This window comes from Lactuca sativa, chromosome 2 (genome assembly GCF_002870075.4).
Source record: "Lactuca sativa cultivar Salinas chromosome 2, Lsat_Salinas_v11, whole genome shotgun sequence".
NCBI classification, from domain to species: domain Eukaryota; kingdom Viridiplantae; phylum Streptophyta; class Magnoliopsida; order Asterales; family Asteraceae; genus Lactuca; species Lactuca sativa.
The window spans coordinates 88,606,680-88,616,504 of record NC_056624.2 but is presented as its reverse complement, the minus strand read 5'-3'; positions in this window follow the sequence as shown (position 1 = coordinate 88,616,504).

The following is a 9,825-nucleotide window of genomic DNA, read 5'->3' as shown; positions in this document are numbered from 1 at the left end:
CTTGGATTTAGGAGAGAGGTTAGAGAGAGATGGTTGTGAAATGGAGCAAAAGCTTCAAATGAAAGCTTGAACACGTTTAAATAGGTCCCAAAACTTGGACACGATGGAATTCTACCCGATACTGGCACTAAACGGGGCTTTTGGTCGCACCCGATTAAGTTTCCGTAACTCGACGGGGACGTTTCTAAGATTTCTAAATTATACAATTTGGGCTAATTTCGTGAGTTTCTAACAGGTTTGGACACTCATTAGCATCAATTAAATACATAAGTTTAATTTATTTAACCCAAAAACGACATCGAAACGAATCGATATACGGCGAGTTATACGGGTAGAATGGGTTTTTCGGCGACGAACAACTTTGGGTTGTTACATTATCCCCCCGTTAGAGGGAATTTCATCCCGAAATTCAATGATTACGATACAAGTCATGAATTTGAATGAGATACGGGTGGATTTGCTGCTTCGGGTTTTCACGCTCCCAAGTGACATCGGGTCTACGCTTGACGTTCCAGCGAACCCTCACTATTAGAACGCGTCTTGGTTTCGTTGGGTAGATACTTCTCAAAGACCGAGACGTGAAGTATCAGATGGGTGCTACTAAGTTCTGAGGGCAATCGAAGTTTGAAGGTTACGGAATTGATTTCACAAGGATCTCGAAGGGTCTAATGTTACTAAGTTACAGGTTTCTATAGGCATCTCTAGTGCCGACTAGTTTCCTTATCGTCTTAACTTTTGGAAAGGTTCACTGGTATAATGGCCTTGCTTAACTACATAACTAGGGAATATGGCTGACCGAAAGGCACCACTACGAACTCGTGGTGATCATGTCAGGTCCTGGTCGTTGTATTGGATACATCATCTTTCGGAGGTTCGGCTACGAGGTAGCTCCAGGAACTAGATTAGTACGGGACTTGACTAGACGTTCGGAAAAGAATTCTCGAGAATTCTTGGAAAGGCATCAGGTAAAAAGTTACAGACTTCCCGTTTTCCCGAATATCATACGGGCGGGGAATGGATGGAAAAACTTTCTAAGCTTTTGATGCACGAAGAATATGAAAGTTGGGTCAAAGGAATGTTACGAAAAGACGACCCTTTCGAAGACAAGACTAACCGCATGACTGAGACTAAGTCATTCCATGTTGAGTTTGCATCAAAGTTTTCCATTAAAGGTTTACCTTTAGATGAAATGGAAAGGGATAACCATCCGAATTGAGGATACAATCTAAGGGTATGACGTTAACGCTTTCTTTCTCACTGGTTGGTCATCTCGACGGTGCACGTTTCGATTATTAATGAAGGATTTAATTTAGAAAGATATTTGAATGAATGGTTAGCAAATCCTTTCATCATTAGATTCGAAAAGGATTACGGGCACAAGATTTACCGAAAAGAAGTATACCTGTGGCAACGGTGGGATCGGCGGCTGTCCTTTCTTGCCCCATAGTTAGGACTCTCCCGGTGTTGCCAGGCGTTACTATCTTTGGACAGTTTCTCTTATAGTGCCCGACCTCTCCACAGTTGTAGCAGGTTTGACCAATACCTGCTCCGGAAGCTTGACTGGTTGACAGGGTTGGGGTTTTGCAGGTTCGTGCAAGGTGACCTTCCTGGCTACAGCTTCTACAGAACGTTGCATGACAAGGGCCAGGGATGCGATGGTGGTAGTTACATCGGTCACACCACGGGAGGGTACCGACATATCCGGTGACACGTACTTGGGATGTGGAATTGACAACAGAAACAACAGCAGGAATAGTGGCAGCGTGGGCTGCCACTATTTGCTGTTTCTTTGAGGGTTCTGGGGAAGACTGACTCTTCTTCTTCTTTCTCCAAAACTTTCTTTTCTCGCCACTCTTTTCTGTTGGCTCGGGAGTGGTGCCTGCTTCCTCTTGATCATCATTGTGATCGATCAAAGTTTGTGCCAGACAGTTGGCGCTGTCATAGGTATCTGGCTTTGCTGCTATAACGTTTCCTTTGGTCGGCTGAGTTAATCCCCAGATGAACCTTTCTACCTTTTTGCTCTCCGGGGTAACCATTCCCGGACAAAGAAGTGCCAAATCATCAAACCTAGAAGTATAAGAGGCGATATCGGAACCTTTCATCTTCAGGTTCCATAGCTCATGTTGCAGCTTCTGGTTCTCACCCCGAGGGCAATACTCTGCACGTAGTAGTTCCTTCGTAACTTCCCATCCCATAGCATTGGCTACAGGTAAAGTCAGGGATTTGACTCGGCCGTTCCACCAAGTCAAAGCCTTATCGGTGAGCGTACAGGCGACAAATTTTACCTTGTCGGATTCCGAACAGGCACAAATCTCGAAGATAGATTCGATTTTCTCTAACCACCGAGTTAGAGCAATAACACCCCCTGTGCCATCGAAGAATGTCGGTTTTGCGTTCATGAAGTCTTTAAAGGAACACTCCTTCCGGTGTCCTTGATTACCTTCTGGGTTTTGGCTTTAGGAACCACCTCCTGAACCATTGGGGTTTAGTTGAGGTAGGAGAGCTGATATAGTGGCAGAAATGGTTGCCTGAAGTGTTTCTAGATCGATTTGAAGAGGAGGTGGTGGCGGCGGAGGGTTGTTGGTGTTCTTCGAGCTAGGTCTTTTCCTCGGAGGCATCTTGATCTAAAAAGATCAGGAAAGGGAGAATCATAAGTCCTCTGAATTGAATCATGAGATATGGATCAGGGGATATCTCATCAAGACAGATATAATATTAAGCGATAAAACAGGAAGGAGTTATCAAAGTAGATAATTTATCGCTAAAGTAATGATCAAGGAACAACACGTATACGAGGATCTCTACAAAGGATCGGCTTGAGAAATACTCCAATAGTATTTCATGGTTCACTGCAGCGACGACTCATTGTTTGGGATATTAGGTAAGTTTTAGGTATGCTACGTACCACAGTCAATCCCTAGCACATGTTGGCCGTGTCTCGAATGAATATAGTTGGCCAGGATATATTGATCCTAGACACGACTACATAACTGCCCAGGTTTAACTGCAGTGTACAACACCCGTTTACTTATATTTTGTTCTACTTGTAGTTACGGATTTCGACGGTCGGTATACTTGTATACTTTAGAAAATACTTATATTCGTAGAGTATACTTTTAGTTTAGAGCACTTAGGCCCTTTAATGTTTATAGTCTTATACCATGTAAGCTTTGGTATACCAGTTCACTATAAACAAGGGCTCTGATACCAATCGGTCACACCCCGAAAACCAAAGGCGGAAACATTTCCGGGGTTGACTCCACGTTGAGTATCAAATCCAATGCACATAGTAAAGCAGTAATCACAAAACATTACATTACATAATATTGTTTACATCTGTTTGAAAGTAAATTTGTACAAGTGTTTTACATATGTAATACAAACAAAAGTAAATACAAGTCTTCGGGACGCTCCGTCTTCTCCAAAAGGTTGCGGTGTACCTGTCTATCACTGACCTAAGAATACAAGCAATTTGAAAATCAGCATAAAGCTGGTGAGTTCATAAGCGATTTAGTTTTGAAAAGAACGAGTTCCTTTACTTTCTGGAAAAGTTGTTGATCAAGAAAATCTCATATTTTCTTATGAAAACGGTTTGGTTATCCTTTGTTACAATTTCGAAAACTGTTGATTATGTCATTCCAGGAAAATCCCATATTTTCCTTATAGTTTTAGTTATTCGTTTGTTACTTTATCCGTTTATGTGTTGTTGTACTACCCAGGAAAATCCCATATTTTCCTATGTGTTGAGTTGTCTATTTGTATCTAGGTTTGTTACTGGTTGTTATGTTATCCCAGGAAAATCCCATATTTTCCTATGTGTGGTGATTGGTTCTTAGGTCTAATTTCGAAGTACTAGTAAGTACCACATGAGTAGTATTAATTACGTGTTCTAAACCCTTAGTTATTCTACATTTGAATGATTGTTATCTACTAATTTAGTTGTATTTTCGAATATTTGGAATCACACAGAAGCGTACATTACAATATTTTCGAAGTTCTACTGAGTTCCAACAGAGTATATTAGTTGTCTATTCGAAGCTCTGTCGACATTCTGAGGCGGATATATTTGAAACTCAGTAGAGGTCCAGAGGCGTATATTCGTATTAAATTCGAAACTCTGGTGACACTCAAGGGGTACACTAACTGTATATTCGAAGTCTTAGTGTCAACCAAAGGCGTCATTTCGCATTCGTAGTCGTATTCGCATTCGTAGTTGTATTCGCATTCGTAGTCGTATTCGCATTTGTAGTCGTATTCGTATCCGTAGTCGTAGTTGTAGTCGTATTCGTAGTCGTATTTGTATTCGTATTCGTAATCATACTAAGTTACATTCGTATTTGTATTCGTACTAGATTACATTCATATTCGTATTCATACTAGATTACTTTCGTATTCGTATTCGTACTAAGTTACATTCGTATTCGTATTGATCTTAAATATGATTAGTATGACTTCTTATTCAAAGAGAATATAGTTATAACACTTTTAAAAGAAATCTATGTTTAACCTGCAATTCTAAATGTCAGTTATCACAAATCTTTGGAAATCAAGACAATTATTAAGTAAAACCATTGAGTTAAAAATCAGTTTAAGTACAAAATACACTTGTACTTTTGCTTGTATTCCCTCCCTGAAAACATTGAAAAACAGTGAAAATGGGTAGGGGTATGAACTCACCGGACTCGTAAATGCGACGGTTTTAGACACTAATCGTTGGTTCGGGGCTTGATTACTCGTGATGTCCCTATGTAAAATGAAATAATGTCCATATATATATATATATATATATATATATATATATATATCTAATTAGATTTACAATCACTAATTATATGGAACATTATACTCCAATGAGATTAAACACCTCAAAACGAGTGTTTGGAGTGACCCGGGTGACATCTACGGACGTGTAATGGTACTAGGGACTTGGAATTTAAGTTTACTCCCCAAAAGTAAACATTTTAAGGAGTTTACAACCATAAAACACATACATACATGAGTTCACGGCCATGAACTCATGTTGGTGTGATTTTGAGTGCTTAATGGCTTGATTGGACATGGGAATTGTTGGAATGGACTTCTAAAATACCTTGGATGATTTAATGGGACTTATACCACTCAAAAGGGTGTTCACGGCTGTAAACTTGGAGTTTATAGCCGTAAAATCTCCTATGGTCTTGAATAATTATTTTGAGGCACAAGGAACAATCACATATGATTCTAGTTAATTTTCCAAGCCTTGTTATGAATTTAGGGCACCATTTAACTCACATTTAGGAGTTTACGGCCTAAGAGCATGATCTATGGCCGTAAACTCTTATTAAGAGGGTGTTTGATGTGTTTATGGTCCCCAAACTATTTTTAGATGGCTCTAGGATTTACCACAAGGCTATTGGTTGAGTTTCAAGGCATTTTGACATGTGAAAAGGAGTTTACCCGATACTCAAAGATTTGAAGCCTTAAATTGATGATTTGGACCCTTAAATTTGGATTTAGGAGAGAGGTTAGAGAGAGATGGTTGTGAAATGAAGCAAAAGCTTCAAATGAACGGTTGAACACGTTTAAATAGGTCCCAAAACTTGGACACGATGGAATTCTACCCGATACTGCCACTAAACGGGGCTTTTGGTCGCACCCGGTTAAGTTTCCGTAACTCGGCGGGGACGTTTCTAAAATTTCTAAATTATATAATTTGGGCTAATTTCGTAAGTTTCTAACAGGTTTGGACACTCATTAGCATCAATTAAATACATAAGTTTAATTTATTTAACCCAAAAACGACATCGGAACGAATCGATATACGGCGAGTTATACGGGTAGAATGGGTTTTTCGGCGATGAACAACTTTGGGTTGTTACAACAAACGAGGGAGATAAGTTGACATCTTCTACTAGCGATGGGTATCCCTTGGGCGAACCCTAAGATCAGCCAGTTGGCATACAACTTATGGAAGATGTCGTTCCTGTGCTCTCTGACGTGCTCGGAGTTCCCTGACTTCAGCTCGGGATGCAACTAGTTGTTGCTGCAGAGCCTCATTGGTCCACCTAGTCCTATCCATGGCTTCTTCCAGCTGACGGATACACACAGTGTTAAGGTTAGAGTTGGCATCAATTTTCACAACTCTGCCGATAGCTGCATGACCTTGCTCGACGTTCCTAGCAATCCTCCAGACCATGAGGGGTAGGGCTCGATCAGCCGAGCTACCCTCGCTTATGTTGTAAAAGCTTCAGTCTCTGTTGAAAGGTAAGGGTTGGCCCTATTCATCGCTCCATCGATCCAAGGTTGTTACCCACATGGGAGTGGGACCTTGGAATGTTAAACGGGGGTTGGGGTTTAGAGCTACAGGGGGTAGGTTGTTGACTTTTGGTTCGGAGCTGGAGCTATCCGAAAAGCCTTCTGCACAGTGATCATCCAAAGGGATCGGGTGATCGTCTTCTGACTCTTCCTCGAGCCATCTTCCAATGCCTTGGTTTGGATAGTACGGATCGCCGGGATGGTGGAGGCCAGCCATGCTATCTACGCGAGTATGGGGAAAGAAAGGTTAATAGACGTACTAATATAGGATATTTATAAGATGATCATTGTTAGTCGACCCAGTACTTGCATAATGCATACTAATTACATGTAACCGAGACAGGATAGACCATCGAATAAGTGATCCTAACTCTAAATCCACAACCAAACAAGGAACAGGAAATAAAGCAAAGATCACAAATTCTAAGTCTATAGTGACTTAATCACATGTAACCGTAGGGTATCCACTTAGCAACTATTGTCCTACATGCAACGACCCTTTTAGTTCTCACATATGTAAATCACAGAATTGTAGAATACTCCTATAGTATTCTCGTTCTAACGTTCTTGTGGTAGTGTGGGTAAGTTCTTAGACTTGTTGCAACGTCACAACCATTCTTAGGCACATGCTAGTTGTGGCAACCCGATATTTCAACTCCTTGTAAGGACCAGAATGGGTCAAGTATTGTAACCGCTTCTAAGTAATAAAATTTACTTTCATAATAAAACGTACAAATAGTTCTATTTAATTTCCTTCTATGATTAAATGTCTTTGAACCATGATCGTATGTGAAAAGAACGCCCAAATCCGACTTCATATAGCGAAGATGTGATTTTTCCAAGTTCGGCTTAGCAACAGACCGCTAAAAACTCGAATCGGAGATCGAGCGACTTTTGGCCGGAATGACCTAAACGAGAATCGAAGGTCTCGACAATGGTATTCCAGCGGTAAAAAGTCTGGCAAAAACCGACATCAGATAAAGAAGTTATGAATTTTCTAAGAAATTCCTTAAACACGATGGATTTTTAATAAATAATAAAAATATAATTTTGGAATTTGCCGACGGTGTCTAAACGAAAGTTGTAGAGCGTAGTCTCACCTACGCGAGGATATAAAGACCATCGAAAACGGAGTTCGTATGAAGAAGATATGGATTTTTGAAGTTTATTAAATAAATTATTTATTTATTTAATTCAAAATTCGGATATTATCCGAAGGGGAGTCAGCATTCTCCTCCGAAGTACGCGCTGCGTACTCCTGTACGCCCCGCGTAACCGAGAGGATTGGCCTCGGATCGTCCACGTCGCCATATCCGAGGAATCCGATCCATCCGACCCGTCCGACCCGTCCGACCCGACGTCCCATCCGACCCGGCGTCCCATCCGACCCACCTCCCCAGCAACCCGTCCCATCCGACCCGAGAACCCAACAACCCGTCCCATCCGAACCGAGGCAGTCGAGGCTTCGGTCATGCATGACGTACGCGTACGCAGCGCGTACGAGCGTACGCCCCGCGTACCGAGGCAGACCAGCCTTCCTATAAATAGAATGCGAGGGTTTCCAAAGAAAGGGTTCATTTCTCTTCTCTCTCTCTCAACTTTGCCTCGTTTTCCGTGTCCGTTCAAACCCGAAGCTCTGGTCTTTTTGGCTCAAGTCCCGAAGGTCGATTTTACTCCCGAGATTCCCGAGAATCCCGAGGAAAATCCGTTTCCCGAGACGAAACTCTGCCCGGTTTTCCATCTCGCTATCTTCAAACTTTCAAGTGAGTTTCATACCCCTAAATCAACCTTTTTAATTAGTCTAAATACTTTATTATGCTTTCAAAGGGGGGGATTACAAGTAAAACACACGAGTATTATCGTGCATTACATAAAGAAATTCTTTTATATACTGTTATATATTCAAATCACATGCGATTTATAAACAGTTAAAGGAACTTATATATATATATGTATATATGTATATATATAACATATGTCACAATAGCATTTTACCTTTTAAAATATAATGTTCTTGTAATGCATGTATAAACTAAACTATTCTTAGATTTTTCTTGTCTATCCTAGACTCTACACCCAAAAATCTATACTTTCATAAACAAGCGATTCCTTTCTCAATGTTTCTAAACAAACAAGACACGCTTTTTGGAAACTATAATAGGTATGGTTTTACGAAACAAATTTCTAACTCTTATGTAGTAGAATCACATATTTCAAGAAGTACACTTTCGTGTACAAGAACAAACGTAACATTTTAACAAGTAGATCTGTTTTTATACCACGGATTTGTGAGACACTAACTTCATGTACGTTCGAGTACACATTTCAAGTCCTGTATTATATACCAGAATCCCTTGGAGGGGGAGCATGGTGTTTGTGTATAGATCTATACGGGCTTGACAAACCCGCGCCCTGACTGTTAGCTGCAGTCCACCGTTTGGGGTGACAAACGTCATAACATTTCAACGCCTGAAGAACGTTGTGTATTGTAACACCGAAAATTTTAAAAATTTATTTTTCACAATTCATAAAAACATTTCTCTTTTAATTTAATAAAACATCAATTTCAAATTCCAATATGTATCATACAAATCCCAAGATCACATAATTATATCAAATTCCTCCACGTGTGTACAGATCAAGCCGGCGCCTTCCCACGGTCATCGCCAGTACCTGAAACAACAACACTAACACTGTAAGCACGAAGCTTAGTGAGTTCCCCAAATTACCACACATAAAACACATATTAGCCACTCGAGGCCATAACTCTATGGGTCCGTGCACCCAACTCTGTGAACCCTCAGGTTCTAACTCTATGAACCTTCCGGTTCCAACTCTATAAACATGCACAGCATAGATCACATAGAAATAATGCAGTACAACACATAACAAGCACATAACATACATACACTAACCCATAACTCTGATTATCGACTCAAGGTAAAGTATAGTGAGAAGACTCACCTCGTGTGTCTCGGTATCTCACAATCCCTGGAAATCCCTTGTGCTCGATCCTCCGAGCTCAAATCCTCCTATAACATCACAAGGCTCTAATTAACACTTTTATCTATAAGGTTGACTACCCCTAAAAAGTCAACACAGGTCAACGGTCAACTTTGACCGGACTCGGCGAGTGCATACGGCAACTCGGCGAGTCTAGACGTTCTCACCAACTCTCTAGGATTCCCTTCCTACACGTCGAGTACTCCCCCCTGACTCGACGAGTTACACCTGGAAGAATCGCGGGGCCACCCCGACTCAACTCGCCGAGTCTCAAGAACGACTCGGCGAGTCCCAGCTCGACTCAGACCTCATGACAATCCTTTCTAACTCGCCCTGACTCACTGGGTCAACTCCTGACTCGTCTGGACCACTCACTGGCCGGTCCAAGGCAATCTTCAAACTACTCGCCGAGTCTGCTCATCGGACTCGGCGAGTCCATTCCATGCAATCACTCAAACTTGCTTCTAAGGTCAGATCTACTCCAACAATTCATAGATCTGGCCCTCCCAGACTGATTCATCACGTAAA